Source organism: Oryctolagus cuniculus, chromosome 7 (genome assembly GCF_051225735.1).
Source record: "Oryctolagus cuniculus isolate XC-2025 breed Fujian yellow rabbit chromosome 7, ASM5122573v1, whole genome shotgun sequence".
Classification (NCBI taxonomy): Eukaryota; Metazoa; Chordata; class Mammalia; order Lagomorpha; family Leporidae; genus Oryctolagus; species Oryctolagus cuniculus.
This window is the reverse complement of record NC_142873.1, coordinates 132537121-132560310: the sequence shown is the minus strand read 5'-3', so window position 1 is coordinate 132560310 and position 23190 is coordinate 132537121. Positions and strand designations below refer to the sequence as shown.

Here is a 23190-nt window from a genome sequence, read left to right as displayed (position 1 = left end):
GCAGAGGGAACCAGTGGATGGAAGCCCTCTCTCCTGCCTCTCCTCTCTCTGTGGAACTTTCTGACTTTCAAATAAATAAATAAATCTTTTTAAAAAATATCTGGAAAGCCAAGACACTCTGGCCAAAACAAACAAACAAACAAACAAACAAAAAACAACAACAACCCTAAATGAAAGATCTCTGCAAGTGAGATCCCAGTAGAAAGAATGGCCCATCAAAGAAGGAGGTACCTTTCTCTGAAGGGAGGAGAGAGCTTTCACTTTGACTATGACCTTGTCTAAATAAGATCGAAATCAGTGAACTCAACAGACTTCCATAGCCTTGGAAACTCATGACTAGAGCCTAGGGAGATTACTGACGCCATAAACAAGAGTGTCAAATTGTTAAGTCAACAACAGGAGTCACTGTGCACTTACTCCTCATGTGGGATCTCTGTCCTTAATGTGTTGTCCAATGTGAATTAATGCTACAACTAGTACTCAAACAGTATTTTACACTTTATGTTCTATGTGGGTGCAAACTGATGAAATCTTTACTTAATACATACTAAATCAATCTTCTGTATATAAAGATAATTAAAAATGAATCTTGATGTGAATGGAATGGGAGAGGGAGCAGGAGATGGGAGGGGTGCGTGTGTGAGGGAAATTATGGGGGGGGAAGCCATTGTAATCCATAAACTGTACTTCGGAAATTATATTTACTAAATAAAAGTTTTAAAAAAAGAAAAACAAGAAAATTCAGCTAATTAAGTTAAACTAAAAAAAAAATCTGTGATGATTACTTTTTTTTTACTTTTATTTAATGAATATAAATTTCCAAAGTACGACTTATGGATTACAATGGCTTCCCCCCCATACCGTCCCTCCCACCCGCAACCCTCCCCTTTCCCACTCCCTTTCCCCTTCCATTCACATCAAGATTCATTTTCAATTATCTTAATATACAGAAGATCAGCTTAGTATACATTAAGTAAGGATTTCAACAGTTTGCTCTCACACAGAAACATAAAGTGAAAAATAATAGATGATTTTTTAAATGATGATGAAATCAGATCAGACCTATTGTCATGTTTAATCCCAGTGAGAGTCAAGTTGGGAATTGATAATTTCTTTTTTTTTTTTTTTTTACAGAAGATCAGTTTAGTATGCATTAAGTAAAGATTTCAACAGTTTGCACCCCCATAGAAACACAAAGTGAAATATATTGTTTGAGTACTCGTTATAGCATTAAATCTCAATGTACAGCACATTAAGGACAGAGATCCTACATGAGGAGTAAGTGCACAGTGACTCCTGTTGTTGACTTTACCAATTGACACTCCTGTCTATGGCATCAGTAGTCTCCCTATGCTCCAGTCATGAGTTGCCAAGGCTATGGAAGCCCCTTGAGTTCTCCGACTCTTATCTTGTTTAGACAAGGTCATAGTCAAAGTGGAGGTTCTCTCCTCCCTTCAGAGAAAGGTACCTCCTTCTTTGAAGACCTGTTCTTTCCACTGGGATCTCACTCACAGAGATCTTTTGCCAGAGTGTCTTGGCTTTCCATGCCTGAAATACTCTCATGGGCTTTTCAGCCAGATCCGAATGCCTTTAGGGCTGATTCTGAGGCCAGAGTGCTATTTAGGACATCTGCCACTCTATGAGTCTGCTGAGTATCTCACTTCCCATGTTGGATCACTCTCCCCTTTATTTATTCTATCGGTTAGTGTTAGCAGGTACTAGACTTGTTTATGTGCTGTGATGATTACTTTTACTTTGGTTCTTCTTTCTACTGTTTCCTGGGACCTTTAAAAATTATGGTAGTATAATCTTCTTAGAGGAAATTAAAGTGTCCAAAAGATAGCAATGAAGTTAAGGGGCTAGAAAAGAAGAGTAACATGAATCCCCAAGATGGAGGTTCAGAGACCTAAAATATTAAGATAGTTATCTCTGGAATACCTTGGAAAATATGTCCTCTTTGATTTCTGGGAAAAGGCACAAGAGCATAGACTACCAATATCTAGAGTAGTACCATCCAATAGAACATCACAGAAATGTGAAGACAGAAATGTTCTATACCTATGTTGTCCAGTGAGTAGCTGTTAGTCAACCACAGGTGGCTATTCAGTCTTGAAATGTAGCTGGCATGACTGAGGAGCTATATGTTCAATTATATTTAATTTTTATTAAACTTACATACTTGGTGAAGTAAGTCAGACACAGAAAGACAAACTACACATGTTCTCTCTCATACGTGGAAGTCAAACAAAAAGCCAATTTGAATGCAGAATAGTGATTACTAGAGACAACAAAGACTATGGGGGGGAGAGGGGAGGCATAAAGAATATAGAGGTATAAAGAATATCAAAATAGAGTCAGATGAAAGAATAACTTCTGGTATTCTACAGCACAGTTCACAATAACATAAAATATATTTTATGAATGGCTGAAAGGGAGGAAATCACAGGCTCCAAATACGGGATGGCGATGGGGAAATGATGTTGATTACTCTACTTTGATCAACAGACATCACATACTTATACGTATACTAGAATGTTACATTGCACTCCAGAGGCATATGCCATTATGTGTTAATCAAAAAATTTGTTTAAGTATAAGGAAATGGAAATACAAACTTCCATTTGATCATTACACAAAGTAGACATGTCATGAAGCATCACACTTTATCCCACAGAAATGAACAATAAAGTGTTTCCACATAGACAAGTGTAACTAGTGGCTACTGTACTGAATAGCGTAGATCTAGAGACTGTAAAGCTGATGGTATTTCTGAAAATCCATCAAAGAAAGATAATATGTGGTAGAAAAATCTGTAAATCTGTGGAAGCACTCTCTCAAAATGTTATAAAATAGTCACAACAGGTCACTCTTGAATCAAGAAAAAGTAGAAATAATTATATTATGAAAAATTCAGCTATAAATTATAACTTGCATATTAATTATTAACATTATATAGCTATCATTTTAAGTATTTTTATGCTGAGTAATTAAGGCATCATCTTGTTGAATCTTTACCACTTAATATAGTATTATTACTGCCTACTTATTAACAAGGAAATGATATCCAGAAAGGCTAAGTTTCTAAAAGTTTACAGTCAGTAGAAAATTCAAGATCTGAACACAAACTATGCCCTTAACTATATTGCCTCCCACCTCCTTCACCACTTCCCTGCTACCCCAAAGAAAAACACAGAAAGAAATCATACAATTGCATCTAACATTAAACAGCCCAGTCTAGGAAAAACTATAATCATGTGTGATTATGGATATTCCACTCGTTTTACTACAGTAAACATTGAATTAGGCACAATGTGAGACTTCATGATTTAAAGGTAAAAGTAGATTAAAAAGAGGATGTCCACAGGTTTTAAATACCCAAAGAACTTGGAAAACATGAAATAAGTAATGTAGCTGTATACACATACAAATGAGGGGATGGAAGAGGAAAGAAAGAAGAGACTAGGGAGGGGCAGATATTTCCACCAGAAATGGAATATGTAAAATACATCAGATGTACTTCTGAAAACCCATTAAGACAAGACAGAACTCTTTAATGTGTTAGATAAATCACAATCCTATTCCAATATGCATAGAGATCAACAGAAAAGCTAGAAGTAGAATACCAGCTCATTGTGGTCAAGAAAGACAAGCTACAGGAAGTCAAGAGACAGATGGGACTGTTCTGTGATATGCCGCTGAGTAAACGCTCTAAGTATTCCTTAGTGCTTCTCAGATGATTTTTTTCCCCAGCTCTTCTTTATTTACTTTGACTTCATTTAGAATGATTTGCCAGGAGAGGGAGGAGGAGAGACAAACTAGACAATCCCTTTCTCAAAGACAGCAATAAATCCTGTCTCCTCCATGTAGCAGATGTGAATAAAGAAGACAAAATGATCTCTCCTGACTCCTGCTCCTCCCCCTACTTGCTTTGTGGCAATCACACACCTCTGTGTGGGCATGCAGAGGGAAGAACCCCAGAGAACACCAACATTTCCTTTAACAAGAAAGGCAGCTAGTAATGAACAGCTATTAAAAATGCTAAGAAGCCATGTCTCCCTTTGTCCTATAGGCGGTAGATTTCAACTATGCATAATGTTTCCCCATTGCAGAGGCATATATGGGTGTGATTCAGAGCAAAGGAGAAGTTGATGCTTTTTATAATGACTCTGGCTCATGCTTCTTTTTTTTTTAACTTTAATAAATATAAATTTCCAAAGTACAACTTTTGGATTAAGTGGCTTTTCCCCCCATAACCTCCCTCCCACCTGGAAACATTCCATTCTCCATCAAGATTCATTTTTTTTTTTGACAGGCAGAGTGGACAGTGAGAGAGAGACAGAAAGAAAGGTCTTCCATTTGCCGTTGGTTCACCCTCCAATGGCCGGCGCACTGCGCTGTGGCCGGCACACCGCACTGATCCGAAGGCAGGAGTCAGGTGCTTCTCCTGGTCTTCCATGGGGTGCAGGGCCCAAGCACCTGGGCCATCCTCCACTGCACTCCCTGGCCACAGCAGAGAGCTGGCCTGGAAGAGGGGCAACCAGGACAGAATCTGGCACCCCGACCGGGACTAGAACCCGGTGTGCCGGCGCCACAAGGCGGAGGATTAGCCTAGTGAGCTGCAGCGCCGGCCTAGCATTGGGGATTAAAAGTACAGTTCTACAATTAATCAGAAAGTTTCCCTTTCTCACATCCACTCTTTTTACTGCTTCTGGTTGTTTTTTTTTTTTTTTTTTTTTTTTTTTTTTTTGACAGGCAGAGTGGACAGTGAGAGAGAGGGAGAGACAGAGAGAAAGGTCTTCCTTTTGCCATTGGTTCACCCTCCAATGGCCGCTGCGGCCGGTGCCCTGCGGCCGGCGCACCGCGCTGATCCGATGGCAGGAGCCAGGTACTTATCCTGGTCTCCCATGGGGTGCAGGGCCCAAGCACTTGGGCCATCCTCCACTGCACTCTTGGGCCACAGCAGAGAGCTGGCCTGGAAGAGGGGCAACCGGGACAGAATCTGGCGCCCCAACCGGGACTAGAACCTGGTGTGCTGGCGCCACAAGGTGGAGGATTAGCCTAGTGAGCCGCAGCGCTGGCAATTTTCAATTATCTTTATATACAGAAGATCTACTTAGTATTTACTAAGTAAAGATTTTAAACTTTTATTTAATAAATATAAATTTCCAAAGTACAGCTTATAGATTACAGTGGCTTCCCCCCCCCATAACTTTCCTCCTACCTGCAACCCTCCCATCTACTGCTCCCTCTCCCATTCCATTCACATCAAGATTCAATTATATTTATATACAGAAGATCAATTCAGTATATATTAAGTAAAGATTTCAACCGTTTGCACCCACACAGAAACACAAAGTGTAAAGTACTTTTTGAGTACTAGTTATAGCATTAATTCACATTGGACAACACATTAAGGACAGAGATCCTTCATGAGGAGTAAGTGCACAGAGACTCCTGTTGTTAAGAAATTGATACTTTTGTTTATGGCGTCAGTAATCACCCTAGGCTCTTGTCATGAGTTTCCAAGGCTATGGAAGCCTTTTGAGTTTGCCGACTCCAGTCTTAGTTAGACAAGGTCATAGTCAAAGTGGAAGTTCTCTCCTCCCTTCAGAGAAAGGTACCTCCTTCTTTGATGGCCCATTCTTTCCACTGGGATCTCACTTGCAGAGATCTTTCACTTAGGGTTTTTTTTTTTTTTTTTTTTTTTTTTGCCAGAGTGTCTTGGCTTTCCATGCCTAAAATACTCTCATGGGCTCTTCAGCCAGATCCAAATGCCTTAAGGGCTGATTCTGAGGCCAGAGTGCTGTTTAGGACATCTGCCATTCTATGAGTCTGCTGTGTATCCCGCTTCCCATGTTGGATCGTTCTCTCCCTTTTTGATTCTGTCAGTTAGTATTAGCAGACACTAGTCTTGTTTGTGTGATCCCTTTGACTCTTAGACCTATCAGTGTGATCAATTGTGAACTGAAATTGATCACTTGGACTAGTGAGATGGCATTGGTGCATGCCACCTTGATGGGATTGTATTGGAATCCCCTGGCACGTTTCTAACTCTATGATTAGGGGTAAGTCCGAGTGAGCATGTGCCGAACTGTACATCTCCTCCCTCTCTTATTCCCACTCTTGTATTTAACAGGGATCACTTTTCAGTTAAAATTTAAACACCTAAGAATAATTGTGTGTTAATTAAAGATTTCAACCAATGGTATTAAGTAGAACAAAAAATACTAAAAGGAATAAAATATTAAATTGTTCCTCAACAGTCAGGACAAGGGTTGATTAAGTCATTGCTTCTCATAGTGTCCATTTCACTTCAACATGCTTTAACATAAATACAATATGTATGCATTTCTTTAAAAAGTGGTCCAAAGGGTTAAATATTTACTACAGCAGTCATGGACTTAGACGAGAATCAGTCCCCTTAGGAGCAAAAAAAACAATAACAGAATGGTGTATTTCATTATTTGACATCTCCACTAATTATACTTGATAATCAGGTGGGCATGTTTGGGGGTAGTGGTGGTTGAAATGATCCTTACCTTCCTTGAAAGTCATTGGTAATCTCTATACCTACTGGATATGCCAACTCTTAAGGCATTTTAAGACAGTGTGATCCATGCATAGAACGTTAACTATTTTCTAGTCTCATCAATGTTAAAAAAGCATTGACTAAATAATATGTCTTACTTTATAATATATCTGCCTCCTTTTGTGTTCCTTTCTGTCTAATCCATAGTATACACTTTATAATTTTTTTAAGATTTATTTTATTTATTTGAAAGATAGAGTTACAGAGAGAGGTAGAGATAGAGAGAGAGGTCTTCCATCCGATGGTTCACTCCCCAGATGGCTGCAATGGCTGGAGCTACGCAATCCAAAGCCAGGAGCCAGGAGCTTCTTCCGGGTCTCCCACATGGGTGCAGGGGCCTAAGGACTTGGGCCATCTTCCACTGCTATCCCAGGCCATAGCAGAGAGCTGGATCGGAAGATGAGCAGCCGAGACTAGAACCAGTGCCCATATGGGATGCTGGCACTTCAGGCCAGGGCATTAACCCACTGTGCCACAGCGCTGGCCCCTAGTATACACTTTTTTTTTTTGACAGGCAGAGTGGACAGTGAGAGAGAGAGACAGAGAGAAAGGTCCTCCTTTTGCCACTGGTTCACCCTCCAATGGCCACTGCGGCCGGCGCGCTGCGGCTGATCCAATGGCAGGAGCCAGGTACTTATCCTGGTCTCCCATGGGGTGCAGGGCCCAAGCACTTGGGCCATCCTCCACTGCACTCCCTGGCCACAGCAGAGAGCTGGCCTGGAAGAGGGGCAACTGGGACAGAATCCGGCGCCCCGACCGGGCTAGTATACACTTCTAATTGGACACCTTGCTTCCCGATATTATTATTCTATGGTCTGTTTATTTTCTCTCTACCTTATTGGGTTAGAACACCTCATAATCACTTGGATAAAGTACAAGCTTAAGAGTGTTTTTACCGAGTATCTCCAGATTTCCCCTACTCTATTGTAAATAATGGGCAGTCAGATTGCCTGGGTTATATTTCATTCTATCACTTACTAGTTATAAAGCCTTTGCCATGTTATTTATCTGTGTCTCGATTTCATCATCAGTAAAATATAGAACAGTACCTGGCACATTGCAGACATTCAATTAATGTTAGTTTACCTTGCTTTCTCCTCCTGCTCCTCTTTTTTTTCAAAATTTTATTTTTATTTGTTTGAAAGACAGAATTACAGAGAGAGGTAGAGACACACAAAGAGAGAGCGAGATCTTCCATCCTTTGGTTCACTCCCCAAATGGCCACAATGGTCAAAGCTGAACCAATCCAAAGCCAGGAGCCAGGAGCTTTTCTGGGTCTCCCACATTGGTGCAGGGACCAAAAGACTTGGGCCATCTTCCACTGCTTTCCCAGGCCATACCAGAGAGCTGGATCAGAAGAGGAGCACCCAGGACTAGAACTGGCACCCATATGGGATGCCAGTGCTTCAGTCTGGGGCTTAAACCTGCTGCACCACCCTTATTTTTTAAAAAAATATTTATTTAGGGGCCAACACTGCAGCATAGTAGGCTAAGCCCCAACCATCCACATGAGTGTTGGTTCTTGTGGCTGCTCCTATTCTGAACCAGCTCTCTGATTATGGTCTGGGAAGGCAACGGAAAATGGCCCAAGTGCTTGGGCCCCTGCACCCACATGGGAGACCTGGAGAAAGCTCCTGGATCCTGGCTTTGAATTGTCCCATATCTAGCTGCTGTGGCCATTTGGGGAGTGAACCAGTAGATGAGAGACCTTTCTCTCTGTCTCTCCCTCTACCTGTCTGTAACCCTACCTCTCAAATAAATAAAATCTTTTTTAAAAAAGATTCATTCACCTATTTGAAAGGCAGAGTTAGAGAGAGGGAGAAAGAGAATAAGAGACAGAGAGATCATCCATCTGCTGGTTCACTCCCTAAATGGCCACAATGGCCTGAACTGAACCAATTGGAAGCTAGGAGCCAGGACCTTCTTCTGGGTCTCCCATGCTGGTGCAAGGGGTCCAAGCACTTGGGCCATCAAACTGGCACCCATTTAGGATGCTGTTGCCACAGGTGATGGCTTTACCTGCTACAAGCTAGTGCTGGCCCCTTCTTCTTCATCTTCATCCCATACTTAAGAAATTACTTTGCTGCAGGCCCAGGGTGTTTATTCCCTTTCTCTTAGACTGCTATGTTCCCCCTTTCTCAATCCAGAACATTCTGCAACATAGGTCTTTCTATACAACATGGATTATAGTGGAATTTTTTTTTTTTTATCTAGCATACTTACAACTTTGGCTAGTTTTCACTGCATTATGATGTACAATCATACTTCACAAATTCATATTCCTCTTTATTTCAGATCTCCATTCAAAACCCATCTCCTAAAGCAGAGGTTGGCAAACATTTGCTGTAAAGGGCAAGAAGTGAATATTTTCAGTTTTATGGGACATATGCCTTCTGACAACTACTCAACTCTGCCACCATAGCATCAAAGTAGTATTAGAGGGCCAGTGCTGTGGCACAGCGGGTTAATGCCTTGGCCTGAAGTGCCGGCATGCCATGTGGGCGCCGGTTTGAGACCCAGCTGCTCCTCTTCCCATCCAGCTCTCTGCTGTGGCCTGGGAAAGCAGTGGAAGATGGCCCAAGTCCTTGGGCCCCTGCACCCGTGTGGGAGACCTGGAAGAAGCTCCTGGCTCCTGGCTTTGGATCAGTGTGGCTTCGGCCATTGCGGCCATCTGAGGAGTGAACCAGCAGATGGAAGTCCTCTCTCTCTGTCTCTATCTCTCTCTGTAACTCTGTCTTTCAAATAAATAAAATAGGTTTTTTAAAAAAAGTAGTAATAAATAATACATTAACAAATGAACATGGCTATGTTCCAATTAAACTTTATTTATAAAAACAGGTAGCAGATGGGATTTGGAATATGGGTAATAGTTTGCCAACCCCTGTCAAACTAGAGGAATCCTTCCTTAAATAACTACTTGCCTCTGATCATTCCACTATCCTACCTCATATAAACATTATATTGTATTTTAAGCACATACTTAGAAGCTTCTAGGTATTTTTGCGTGGTAGTTGTAGATGTTATTTTATTCACTACAGAAGAAAATGTGGAAAACAGAATTAAAAGATAAACATATTTTGGTGCAAAAATTAAAACATTCATATTTTTTATTTTTTAAAAAAGGATTTATTTATTTGAAAGGCAGAATCACAGAAAGAGAGGGAGAGGGAGAGGGAGAGGGAGAGGGAGAGGGAGAGGGAGAGGGAGAGGGAGAGGGAGAGGGAGAGGGAGAGGGAGAGGGAGAGGGAGAGGGAGAGGGAGAGGGAGAGGGAGAGGGAGAGGGAGAGGGAGAGGGAGAGGGAGAGGGAGAGGGAGAGGGAGAGAGGAAGGAAGACAATTGTATTCTGCCTGCTGGTTCATTCCCTAAATGGTCACAATGGTCAGGGAGACCAAGCCAAAGCCAGGAGCTTAGAATTCTACCCAGTTCTCCCACAATGATGACAGGGGACCAAGTACCTGGGCCATCTTCTGCTTACTTCCCAAGCACATTAGCAAAGAGCTGAATGGGAAGCAGAGCCACCCAGATTCAAACCAGGGCTTGTAAGGGATGCCAGCGTCTCAAGTGGCAGTTTAACAAGCCAGTGTCTCAAGAGGCAGCTTAACCAGCTACACCACAACGCCGGCCTCCATTTTTCTTTTTTATAATGCACATTTTCCAGGATCTTTTTAAAAACCCCAGTGGCTGGTGCGGTGGCACAGTAGGTTAAATCGCTACTTGCAGTACCAGCATTCCATACAGGCACTGATTGGAATCCCAGCTATTCCACTTACAATTCAGCTCCCTGCTAATGCATCTTAAAAAGCTTCAGAAGATAGCTCAAGTTCTGGGCTCTCTGCACCCACATGGGACCCAGATGAAGCTCCTGGCTTCATTAGCAGGGAGTTGAATCAGAAGTATAGCAGCCAAAATTCAAACTGATGTCCATAATGTTGCTGGTGCTGCACATGGCACCTTAACCCGCTAGGCCATAAGCACCAGCCCCAGATGTATAAATCTTTAGAAAATACATAAATACATACATACATACTCCACTTCAGTTCCAGCCCATGCTCACCAAGAACACTGATTGGTAGGAGAGAGATCAATTCAAACACATAATCATAATATGATTTTAGCTGTATCAGACTTCCTATGCAAAGTACTCTGAAAAAGCAGGAGGGAATGATTGACTTTGCCTGGGGAGTTGAGGAAAGCTTCATAGCAGATATGAAGTTGAGCTAAAGTTGTCAGGAGAAAGATGAATAGGCATTTTACAATGAGAATATGGTATAAAGGTACTAACACAGTGAAATGGAAGCTGTGTTTGGAAAGAGGTACGGTAATTCAGAGATGAATGGCAGGGCCTGGGCAATACAAAACTAGGAAAGTAGTTAAAGAGCCAACTCTTGAAGAATCCTGTTTGTTATACTAAGAAAATTGAGGACTCTGGTATCATCCCAGAGATTTTGTGTTAGACATCCAGTGTCAAGATCTGAATTACTGGGGCCAGCACTGTGGCAAAGCGGGTTAAGCTGCCACCTGCAGTGCCAGCATCCCATATGGACACCAGTTCAAGTTCCGGCTGCTCCACTTCTGATCCAGCTCTCTGCTAATGGCCTGGGACAGCAAATGGCCCAAGTACTTGGAACCCTGCATCCATGTGGGAGATCTGGATGAAGCTCCTGGCTCCTAGCTTCACATTGGCCCACCTCTGGCCGTTGCAGCCATCTGGGAAGTGAACCAGTGGATGAAGATCTCCCTCCCTCTCTGTAATTCTGCCTTTCAAATAAATAAGTAAATCTTTAGGGGAAAAAAAGTCACTTTAAAAATAGATCTGAATTAGTAATGATCTTTTATATCCCTAAGGGAATTTAATGGTTTTTCAGAGATTTTTTAAAAATTTTTTATTTTTATTTTTTTTGATAGCCAGAGTTAGTTTTCCATTGGTTCACCCCCCAAATAGCCACCACGGCCGGCGCGCTGCGCCCATCCAAAGCCAAGAGCCAGGTGCTTCCTCCTGGTCTACCATGCAGGTGCAGGGCCCAAGCACTTGGGCCATCCTCCACTGCCTTCCCGGGCCACAGCAGAGAGCTGGACTGGAAGAGGAGCAAGCGGGACAGAATCCAGCACCCCAACCAGGATTAGAACCCGGGTGCCGGTGCCGCAGGCAGAAGATTAGCCTAGTGAGCCATGGCACCGGCCTCAGATTTTAATATACATTATTTCCAATGTTTATACAGCTTGCATATTTAAGATATCTACTACATTTTTAAAATAAATTTATTTACTTATTTATTAATTTTAAAGTTACAGAGAGCGAGAAAGAGAGAGAGAGGGAAAGAGAGAGAGAGAAATACAGAAAGAGCGAGATACAGAGCGAGAGAGAAATACAGAGCAAGAGAGAGAGAGAGAGAAATCTTTCACCCACTGGTTACCTGGTTTGGTTTTGCTGAAGCCCAGAGATTCATCTTGGTCTCCCATGTGAGTATAGCAGCCCAATTATTTGGGTCATCGTAGGCTGCTTTCCCAGGTGCATTAGCAAGGAGTTTGATCAGAAGAGAAGCAACTGGCACTTGAACTGATGCCCACATGTGATGCTGGCTTTGCTGATGGAATGGCCTAACCCACTATACAACACTGGCCTCAACATGTCTACTAAACTCTGATACTGCTTATGAACTTGTGATGTAGTGACAAGTGTAATAAGTACAAGCAAAAGATCTGGGACTAAGTCTTGCAATTATCAGTTATAAGATTTTTAGTAATGTCATTTTTAGTATGTCATTTACATAAAACAAAATTAATAACAGTACCTACTTCATAAGATTATTACAAAGGCTATATGAGATAATTATGTGAGGAGGACTTTGAAAATTAAAAAGGAGCTATATAAATGAAAAAAAAAACTGTAGAATATGGGGCCAGTGTTGTGGCATAGTGGATAAAGCTGTCACCTGCAGCTCTACATCCCATATAGGTACTGGTTCTACTTCCAGCTGTTCTACTTCCAATCCAGCTCTCTGATAATGTCCAGGGAAAAGCAGTGGAAGATGCCCCAAGTACCTGGGCCCCTGCCACCCATGAGGGAGACCCAGAAGAAGCTCCTGGCTCCTGGCTTCAGCCTGGTTTAGCACTGACCATTGCAGCCATCTGAAAAGAAAACCAACATATGGAAGATCTCTGTCTCTCCCTCTAATTGTTTCAAAATAAGTAAATAAATCTAAAAAAAAAAAAAAAGACCGCAGGATACGCTACAAGAAAGGGTAAGATACATTTTATTCTCCATATTTGTTTTTTAAAATACATACATTCATAAAGCCTAAAAAAGGATAACTCTCTACTTCTACTATGCAAAAAAATGGAAGATTCTGACCTTTTCAAGGATCTGACTTTTGGATGGCATCATCAGTTATACCAGATACAAAATCATTTTTCCTTAGAACAATGTAGAAATCTAGAAGTAAAAGATAGGACAAAAAAAAAGAGAAAGAAATGTTAGCTATTTGTAGATCAAAGGAGACATACAGTGAAATTAGGTTTTTATCAGTGGAAGCCATTAGGCTGGATACCCGGACAGCGTTTCCAAAGGGTAGCAATTTGATTGTTTCCTATTTCCAGGATTCTTCCCTTAGTTTGTGGGTTTGGAACCCTGACTGTGTTAAAAACAGGATAAACTCTTGAGGGAAGATCTACAGGTCATTAAACAATTATGAGAAACTAGAATGCTAATTTATTTATTTGCTTAAAAATGTAACTGCTACAAGAACTAAAATTTTTATTGGTGTATGACCAAGGCAATTCAACTTGAAAGGTACACCTACACAGAAATGCAAACGAGAACCAAAGGAGATCTTGGGAAGTATGGAGCCAGAGAGAAAGGATAGTTATTTATCTAACTCAGAGGATGGCAAACCTTTTCTGTAAGAGGCTAGACAGTAAACATTTTCAGTTTAGTGGGCCATGTAGACTCTGGTGTAACTCATCTGTTTTTCTACTGCAATATGAGAGTACCCACAGATAAATGGCAATGAATGTGCATGGCTGTGTTCCAATAAAATTTTAATTTCAAATACAGGCAAGAGCCTTTATGAGTACTGAAGCAAAAATCCTCAACAAGATACAATAAGTGAACCAAATCTGGCAGCATAATGAGAGAATTATTATAGGCTATTACCAAGGAAAATTTATTCTCAGGATGCAAGGAGATGGTTCAACATAAGAAAATCAATCAATGTGAGATACCACATAAATAGAATAAAGTTAAAAAACAAACAAAAACAAACAGAAAAACCCAGGGCAAGCATGTAGCCTGGTGGTTCAGATGCCCATGTCCCACACTGGGATGACTGGGTTAGAGGGAAGGGTGGGGCAGGGGAAAGAGTGATTGTGGGAGCATCTACTGGTTCATTTCCCAAATACCCACAATGGCTGAGGCAGGGCCAGGGCTAAAGTTCAGAGCTAGGAACACAATCCAGGCGTTCCATGTGCCTAGCAGGTATCCAACTGCTTGAGCAAGCACCATCACCTCCCAGGGTCTATAATAGCAGAAGCTAGAGTCAGGAACCACAGACAGTAATCGAACCCAGGTACTCTAATGTGGGACAATGACATCTTAACTACTAGGCTAAACACCCATTCCCAAAATGTCACGGTATTTGCATAAAACCTATGCATATCATCAAGTATATTCCAAATCATATCTAGATAACTTACAGTACCTAGTACAATATAATTCCTCAATAAAGAGTTATGTTCTTATAAAGAGTATTATTTTGGGAGCAACAACAAGAACAAAAGTCTCTTTTTATTCAGTACAGATGTGATTTTTTTCTGAATATTTTTAATCTAAGGCTAGTTAACAACATGGATGTAGAACCTACAGATATGGAGGGCTGACCATACTAGAGGTTGTAACCAGAACAATTAGGAAAAAGAAATAAAGATATGAAAGGAAGAAATAAAATCTCAGTTTGCAGATGATATAATCATATATGTAGAGAACCCTGATTCCACAAAAAAGCTATAAAGGCTAATAAATGAATTCAGCAGGGGAAAATTTAGTTTAATAAAAGTGGAGTTACAGTAGCCTCAGAAAAAGGATCAGGAAAAAATTGCAGAGGAAACTCTTCCGGATCTAGTGGCTGTGACTTGGAGAACCTATGGGGAGAGCAAGGTCACCCACCACGCAGAAGCCGAGCCGCAGGAGCCGCAGGGTCTGCGTGCCAGTGCGGGAAGGGGAGTGGATGTGACACAAACGACCAGCGGGGTGAGCAGGGACGCCCAGGGCTCCGAGTCCACACATCGGCGCTGGAAGGGGAGTTGAGCTCAGTAACCCGAGACACTGGCGGGGAAACGGCGGTCAGAATCTAGAGGGAAGCAGGCTTGAGGAGAGAAGTTCACCAGACTGACTACAGGAGAGAAGGAAAAAAAAAAAAAGGTGGGAGAGTACTGGTACAGACGAGTTTCTCTCTCCGCCAACCTTGCAAAGAGGAGCAAGAGACAAAGAGCAGGCCCCACTCTGGATATACATAACAAAAGGGGAGAGCTAAGGAATTGAGGCGCTACAATTCAGTAGCCTAGGCAACCCAGTGGGAGTCCGCAGGAGAAACTGAGCCCGCACAGACTCTTTGGGTAGAAGCCAGAGATCGGAAGCTAAATACCATCAATTCTGCTCAGCCGTGCGGTATTGCATACTTCCTGAATAAAAAAAAAATAAAATAAATAAAGTAAATAAATAAAAAGAGAGAGATTTACCACGCATAACCTGAGGGTGTCACCTTTGCACACCCGTAACCCGGAAGAACCAAGTAGAGCTCTCAGGCCACACCCATCTCAAGCCTCCAAGGCTCCTCCAACAGCAGCCAGTCCACTTAACACAAACATAGTATAAAAAAAAAATAGCTCACAGTGAGGGATGAAGAATTAACAATGCCAAGCAACAAACACAAAAATCGAGGGAACAAGATCAATGATGACACTATGACGCCTCCAAATAAACAAAACACCCCAAGCCAAGATTATGAAGATGATGAGATAGAAGAAATGCAAGATACAGATTGCAAAAAATTTATGATAAGAACATTTAGAAGTTTTCAAAAGCAAATCCTTTAACTACAGAAATCCTTATTGGACAGGATTGAAAATCTCTCTCGTGAAAATGAAATTTTAAGGAAGAATCAAAATGAAATGCAGAAACTAGTAGAACAGGAAAGTGTGATAGTGAAGAGAAATCAAAATGAAATGAAGAGCTCAATAGATCAAATGACAAACACATTAGAAAGTCTAAAAAACAGAGTCAGTAAAACAGAAGATAGAATATCGGACTTAGAAGACAGAGCACAGGAAAACATAGTCAAACCAAAGAAAAGAAGAGGAAATTAGAAATCTAAAAAATATTGGTGGGAATCTACAGGATACTATTTAAAAAAAAAAACCAACATTAGAGTTTTAGGAGTTCCTGAAGGCATGGAGAGAAAGGATTAGAAGGCCTTTTTAGTGAGATACTAGCAGAGAACTGTCCGGGTTTGGAGAAGGACAGAGACATCCTAGTACAGGAAGCTCATAGAACCCCTAGTAAACATGACCAAAAGAGATCCCCACCACGACACGTTGTAATTAAACTCTCCACAGTGAAACATAAAGAAAAGATGCTAAAATGTGCAAGAGAGAAATGTCAGATTACTCTCAGAGGATCTCCAATTAGACTCACGGCAGACTTCTCATCAGAAACACTACAGGCTAGGAGGGAATGGCGAGACATAGCACAGGTGCTAAGAGGGAAAAATTGCCAGCCCAGAATATTATATCCTGCTAAGCTCTCATTTGTGAATGAAGGTGAAATAAAGACCTTTCATAGCAAACAGAAATTGAAAGACTTTGCCGCCCCTCGTCCGGCCCTGCAAAAGATACTTAAAGATGTGCTACACTCAGAAACACAGAAACACGGCCATCAATATGAAAGAAGGTAAAGGAAGAAAACCTACCAGTAAAAGAGCATAGGAAGCTCAAAGCATATACTAGAAAATATCTCCAGGAAAATGGCAGGGCAAAGTCACTATGTATCAATAGTCACATTAAATGTTAATGGACTTAACTCTTCAGTTAAAAGACACAGATTGGCTGATTGGCTTAAGGAACAAAACCCAACTATTTGCTGCCTACAAGAAACACATCTCTCTAACAAAGATGCATGCAGACTGAAAGTGAAAGGTTGGAAAAAGATATTCCATGCCAACAGAAACCAAAAAAAAAAAAAACAGCTGTAACCATATTAATATCAGACAAAATAAACTTTAATACAAAAACTGTTAAGAGAGAAAAAGAGGGGCACTATATAATGATTAAGGGTTCAATTCAACAGGAAGATGTAACTATTATAAATGTATATGCACCTAATTACAGGGAACCAGTCTATTTAAAAGATATGTTAAGGGAGTTAAAGGGAGACTTAGATTCCAATACAATAGTACTGGGGGACTTCAATACTCCACTCTCAGAAATAGACAGATCATCCGGACAGAAGATCAACAGGGAAACAGCAGATTTAATCGACACTATTGCACAAATGGATCTAACAGATATCTACAGAACTTTCAATCCTACATCTAAAGACTTTACATTCTTCTCAGCAGTGCATGGAACCTTCTCTAGGATTGATCACATACTAGGCCATAAAGCAAGTCTCAGCAAATTCAAAAGAATTAGAATCATACCATGCAGCTTCTCAGACCACAGTGGAATGAAGCCGGAAATTAGCAACTCAGGAAATCCTACAAAGTATGCAAACACATGGAGACTGAACAACATGCTCCTGAATGAACACTGGGTCATTCAAGAAATCAAAAGAGAAATCAAACAATTTCTGGAAGTAAATGAGGATAACAACACATCAAAACTTACAGGATACGGCAAAAGCAGTATTGAGAGGCAAGTTTATAGCAACAGGTGCCTATATCAAGAAACTGGAAGGTACCAAATAAATGAGCTTTCAGCACATCTCAAGGACCTAGAAAAACTGCAGCAAACCAGACCCAAATATAGTAGGAGAAGAGAAATAATTAAAATCAGAGAAGAAATCAACAGGATTGAATCCAAAAAAACATTACAAAAAATCAGCCAAGCGAAGAGCTGTTTTTTTGAAAAAATAAACAAAATTGACACACCATTGGCCCAACTGACTAAAAAAAGAAAAGACCCAAATCAATAAAATCAGAGATGAAAAAGCAAACGTAACAACAGACACCACAGAAATAAAAAGAATCATCAGAAATTACTACAAGGAATTGTATGCCAGCCAACAGGGAAACCTATCAGAAATGGATAGATTCCTGGACACATGCAACCTACTTAAATTGAACAAGGAAGACATAGAAAACCTAAACAGACCCATAACTGAGAAAGAAATTGAAACAGTAATAAAGGCCCTCCCAACAAAGAAAAGCCCAGGACCAGATGGATTCACTGCTGAATTCTACCAGACATTTAAAGAAGAACTGACTCCATTTCTTCTCAAACTATTCAGAAGAATCGAAAAAGATGGAATCCTCCCAAATTCTTTCTATGAAGCCAGCATCACCTTAATTCCTAAGCTGGAAAAAGATGCAGCACTGAAAGAAAATTACAGACCAATATCCCTGATGAACATAGATGCAAAAATCCTTAATAAAATTCTGGCCAATAGAATGCAACAACACATCAGAAAAATCATCCACCCAGACCAAGTGGGATTTATCCCTGGTATGCGGGGATGGTTTAATGTGCGCAAAACAATCAATGTGATTCACCACATTAACAGACTGCAGAAGAAAAACCATATGATTATCTCAATAGACACCGAGAAAGCATTCGATAAAATTCAACACCTTTTCATGATGAAAACTCTAAGCAAACTGGGTTTGGAAGGAACATTCCTCAATACAATCAAAGCAATCTATGAAAAACCCACAGCCAACATCCTATTGAATGGGGAAAAGTTGGAAGCATTTCCACTGAGATCTGGTACCAGACAGGGATGCCCACTCTCACCACTGCTATTAAATATAGTTCTGGAAGTTCTAGCCAGAGCTATTAGGCAAGAAAAAGAAATTAAAGGGATACAAATTGAGAAGGAAGAACTCAAACTATCCCTCTTTGCAGATGATATGATTCTTTATTTAGGGGACCCAAAGAACTCTACTAAGAGACTATTGGAACTCATAGAGGAGTTTGGCAAAGTGGCAGGATATAAAATCAATGCACAAAAATCAACAGCCTTTGTAAACACAAGCAATGCCATGGCTAAGAAAGAACTGCTAAGATCAATCCCATTCACAATAGCTACAAAAACAATCAAATACCTTGGAATAAACTTAACCAAGGACGTTAAAGATCTCTACGATGAGAATTACAAAATCTTAAAGAAAGAAATAGAAGAGGATACCAAAAAATGGAAAAATCTTCCATGCTCATGGATTGCAAGAATCAACATCATCAAAATGTCTATTATCCCAAAAGCCATTTATACACTCAATGCAATCCCAATCAAGATACCAAAGACATTCTTCTCAGATCTAGAAAAAATGATGTTGAAATTCATATGGAGGCACAAGAGACCTCGAATAGCTAAAGCAATCTTGTACAACAAAAACAAAGCCGGAGGCATCACAATACCAGATTTCAGGACATACTACAGGGCAGTTGTAATCAAAACAGCATGGTACTGGTACAGAGACAGATGGATAGACCAATGGAACAGAATTGAAACACCAGAAATCAACCCAAACATCTACAGCCAACTTAAATTTATCAAGGATCTAAAACCAATTCCTGGAGCAAGGACAGTCTATTCAATAAATGGTGCTGGGAAAACTGGATTTCCACATGCAGAAGCATGAAGCAAGACCCCTACCTTACACCTTACACAAAAATCCACTCAACATGGATTAAAGACCTAAATCTACGACCTGACACCATCAAGTTATTAGAGAGCATTGGAGAAACCCTTCAAGATATTGGCACAGGCAAAGAGTTTCTGGAAAAGACCCGGGAGGCACAGGCAGTCAAAGCCAAAATCAACATTTGGGATTGCATCAAATTGAGAAGTTTCTGTACTTCAAAAGAAACAGTCAAGAAAGTGAAGAGGCAGCCAACAGAATGGGAAAAATTATTTGCAAACTATGCAACAGAAAAGGGTTAATAACCAGAATCTGCAAAGAAATCAAGAAACCCCACAACATCAAAACAAACAACCCACTTAAGAGATGGGCCAAGGACCTCAATAGACATTTTACAAAAGAGGAAATCCAAATGGCCAACAGACACATGAAAAAATGTTCAAGATCACTAGCAATCAGGGAAATGCAAATAAAAACCACAATGAGGTTTCACCTCACCCCGGTTAGAATGGCTCACATTCAGAAATCTACCAACAACAGATGCTGGAGAGGATGTGGGGAAAAAGGGACACTAACCTACTGTTGGTGGGAAAGCAAACTGGTCAAGCCACTATGGAAGTCAGTCTGGAGATTGCTCAGAAACCTGAAGATAACCCTACCATTCAACCCAGCCATACCACTCCTTGGAATTTACCCAAAGGAATTTAAATTGGCAAACAAAAAAGCTGTCTGCACCTTAATGTTTACTGCAGCTCAATTCACAATAGCTAAGACCTGGAACCAACCCAAATGCCCATCAACAGTAGACTGGATAAAGAAATTATGGGATATGTACTCTTTAGAATACTATACCGCAGTAAAAAAAAAACAATGAAATCCAGTCATTTGCAACAAAATGGAGGAATCTGGAACACATCATGCTGAGTGAAATAAGCCAGTCCCAAAGGAACAAATATGATATGTTCTCCCTGATCGGTGACAACTGACTGAACACCAAAAAGGAAACCTGTTGAAGTGAAATGGACAATATGAGAAATGGTGACTTGATCAGCATAGCCCTGACTGTTAATGAACAACTTAATATGTTATCCCTCTTAGTATTTTTTATTTGTCTGTTCTACTTAATACTACTGGTTTAATTCTGTAATTAATACACAGTTATTCTTAAGTGTTGAAATTTAACTGAAATGTGATCCCTGTTAAATATAAGAGTGGGAATAAGAGTGGGAAGAGATGTACAATTTGGGACATGTTCAAGCTGACTTGCCCCAAATGGTAGAGTTAGAAACATACCAGGGGATTCCAATTCAATCCTATCAAGCTGGCATGTACCAATGCCATCTCACTAGTCCCAGTGATCAATTTCTGTTCACAATTGATCATAATGAAAGGACTAAGAGTCAAAGGGATCACATAAACAAGTCTAGTGCCTGCTAATACTAACCGATAGAATATATAAAGGGGAGAGCGATCCAACATGGGAAGTGAGATACACAGCAAACTCATAGAATGGCAGATGTCCTAAACAGTACTCTGGCCTCAGAATCAGCTCTAAAGTCATTCGGATCTGGCTGAAAAGCCCATGAGAGTATTTCAGGCATGGAAAGCCAAAACACTCTGGCAAAAACAAACAAACAAACAAACAAAAAACAAAAACAAAAAAAACCACCTAAATGAAAGATCTCTGTGAGTGAGATCCCAGTGGAAAGAACAGGTCTTCAAAGAAGGAGGTACCTTTCTCTGAAGGGAGGAGAGAACTTCCACTTTGACTATGACCTTGTCTAAATAAGATAAGAGTCAGTGAACTTAGAAGGCTTCCATAGCCTTGGAAACTCATGACTGGAGTATAGGGAGATTACTGATGATATAAACAGGAGTGTCAATTTGTAAAGTCAGCAACAGGAGTCACTGTGCACTTACTCTTCATGTAGGATCTCTGTCCTTAATGTGCTGTACATTGCGATTTAATGCTATAACTAGTACTCAAACAGTATTTTTCACTCTGTGTTTCTATGTGGGTGCAAACTGTTGAAATCTTTACTTACTGTATACTAAATTGATCTTCTGTATATATGGAAAATTGAAAATGAATCTTGATATGAATGGAAGGGGAGAGAGAGTGGGAAAGGGGAGGGTTGCGGGTGGGAGGGAAGTCATTGGTGGGGGAGCCAATGTAATCCATAAGCTGTACTTTGGGGAAATCTATATTCATTAAATATATATATATATATATATATATATATATATATATATATATAAGAATTCAGCAAAGTTGCAGGATACAATGTCAAGGCACCAAAAACACTTGCATTTCTATACCCTAGTAAAAGACAATCTGAAAATGTCATTGACAAAATAATTACATTTAAAATAGTATCAAAAAGAATAATCTACTTTGGAATATATTTAACCAAGAAGGTGAAAACTTATATACTGAAAAGTACAAAACATTAATGAAATGAATTACAGAGGGCATAAATAAATGGAAAGACATTTTGTGTTCAAAGCAACTACAGATTTAATATAATTCCTATCAAAATCCCAATGAAGTTTTTGCACAGGTAGAAAAGGCAATCTTAAAATTCATATGGAATCTTAAAGAATTCTAAATATATACAGCTCAAAGAGTCTTGTAAAAGAACAACAAAGCTGGAAGACTCAAACTTTCCAAAAACTTTGTTTAAAGCTACAGTATTCAAAACAGTGTGGTACTGGCATAGGGACAGATTTACAGACCAGAAAGTTCATGTGTATGGTCAACACATTTAACAAAAGAAGCTAAAACCATTTAATGGGAAAAAGACACTTTTCTTTAACAAATGGTGCTGAGAAAACTGTATATTCACATGTAAAAGAATGAAAGGAACCCTTGCCTTACTTACAATGCATACAAAAAGAATTAATTCAAAATTCATCAAAGGTCTATATAAAAGAGAAAGATATATAATATTCTTAGAACGAACCATAGGGTAAAATGTTTATCACACTGGATTTAGCAATGATTCTTGAATATGACACCCAAAGCACAGGCAACAAAAGAGAAAACAGATAAACTGGATTTCAAAATGAAAATTTTTTGAGCATCAAAGTACACCACCAAGAGAGTAAAAAGACAATATACAGAAGAAAATATTTCCAAACCATATTTCTGACAAGTAATTAATATACAGAATACATAAAGAACTCTTACAGTTCAATAACAGAAACCAAGCCACCCAACCTAAAAATGGTTGAAGGACTTGAGTAAATACTTCTCCAAAGAAATACAAATGCTCAAAACACATGAAAAGGTGACCTACGTTAGTAATTATTAGTAAACCACAAATCAAAGCCACAATGCAATACCACTTCATCTGCATTATAATGGCTGTTAAGATAAAATAACACACTTTGGTGAGGATATGGGGAAATTGGAGCTCTTTTCTGTCACTGGGAGTTGCAGGGAGGTTAATGTAAAATGGTACAACTGCTGTAGTAAACAGTTTGGTGGTTCTTTAAAAAAACATTGTAGTATCATACAAACCAGTAACTCTACCCCAAAGAATTAAAAACAGGAACTCAAACAGGTACTTGGACACCAGTGTTCCTAGTAGCATGATTCATAGAGGATGGAAGCAATCTAAGTGTCCATCTACAGATAAATAGTTAAGCAAAATGCAATATATACATACAATGAGGTATTTATTCATAAAAAGGAATAAAATTCTGATACATGGTACAACATGGATGAACCATGAAAACATTATGGT

General features: G+C 39.9%; 1 protein-coding gene across 39 annotated transcripts in view; it reads right to left on the bottom strand.

Moving 5' to 3' along the window:
• SCMH1 (Scm polycomb group protein homolog 1) overlaps nt 1–23190 on the bottom strand; it is a 232624-nt gene that overhangs the window by 167688 nt on the left and 41746 nt on the right. For 10 of the 39 annotated variants that reach the window (XM_089300871.1, XM_051857881.3, XM_089300880.1 and 7 more), the window contains exon 2: nt 12943–13023. The exons of 19 other annotated variants lie outside the window; for them this stretch is intronic. The gene's annotated coding sequence lies outside the window, so the exon portion shown is untranslated. Of the gene's footprint in view, nt 1–8812; nt 8933–12942; nt 13024–23190 lie in introns of those variants that run through there. 10 more of the 39 variants (XM_051857884.3, XM_070078660.2, XM_070078673.2 and 7 more) reach the window with 2 other exon arrangements.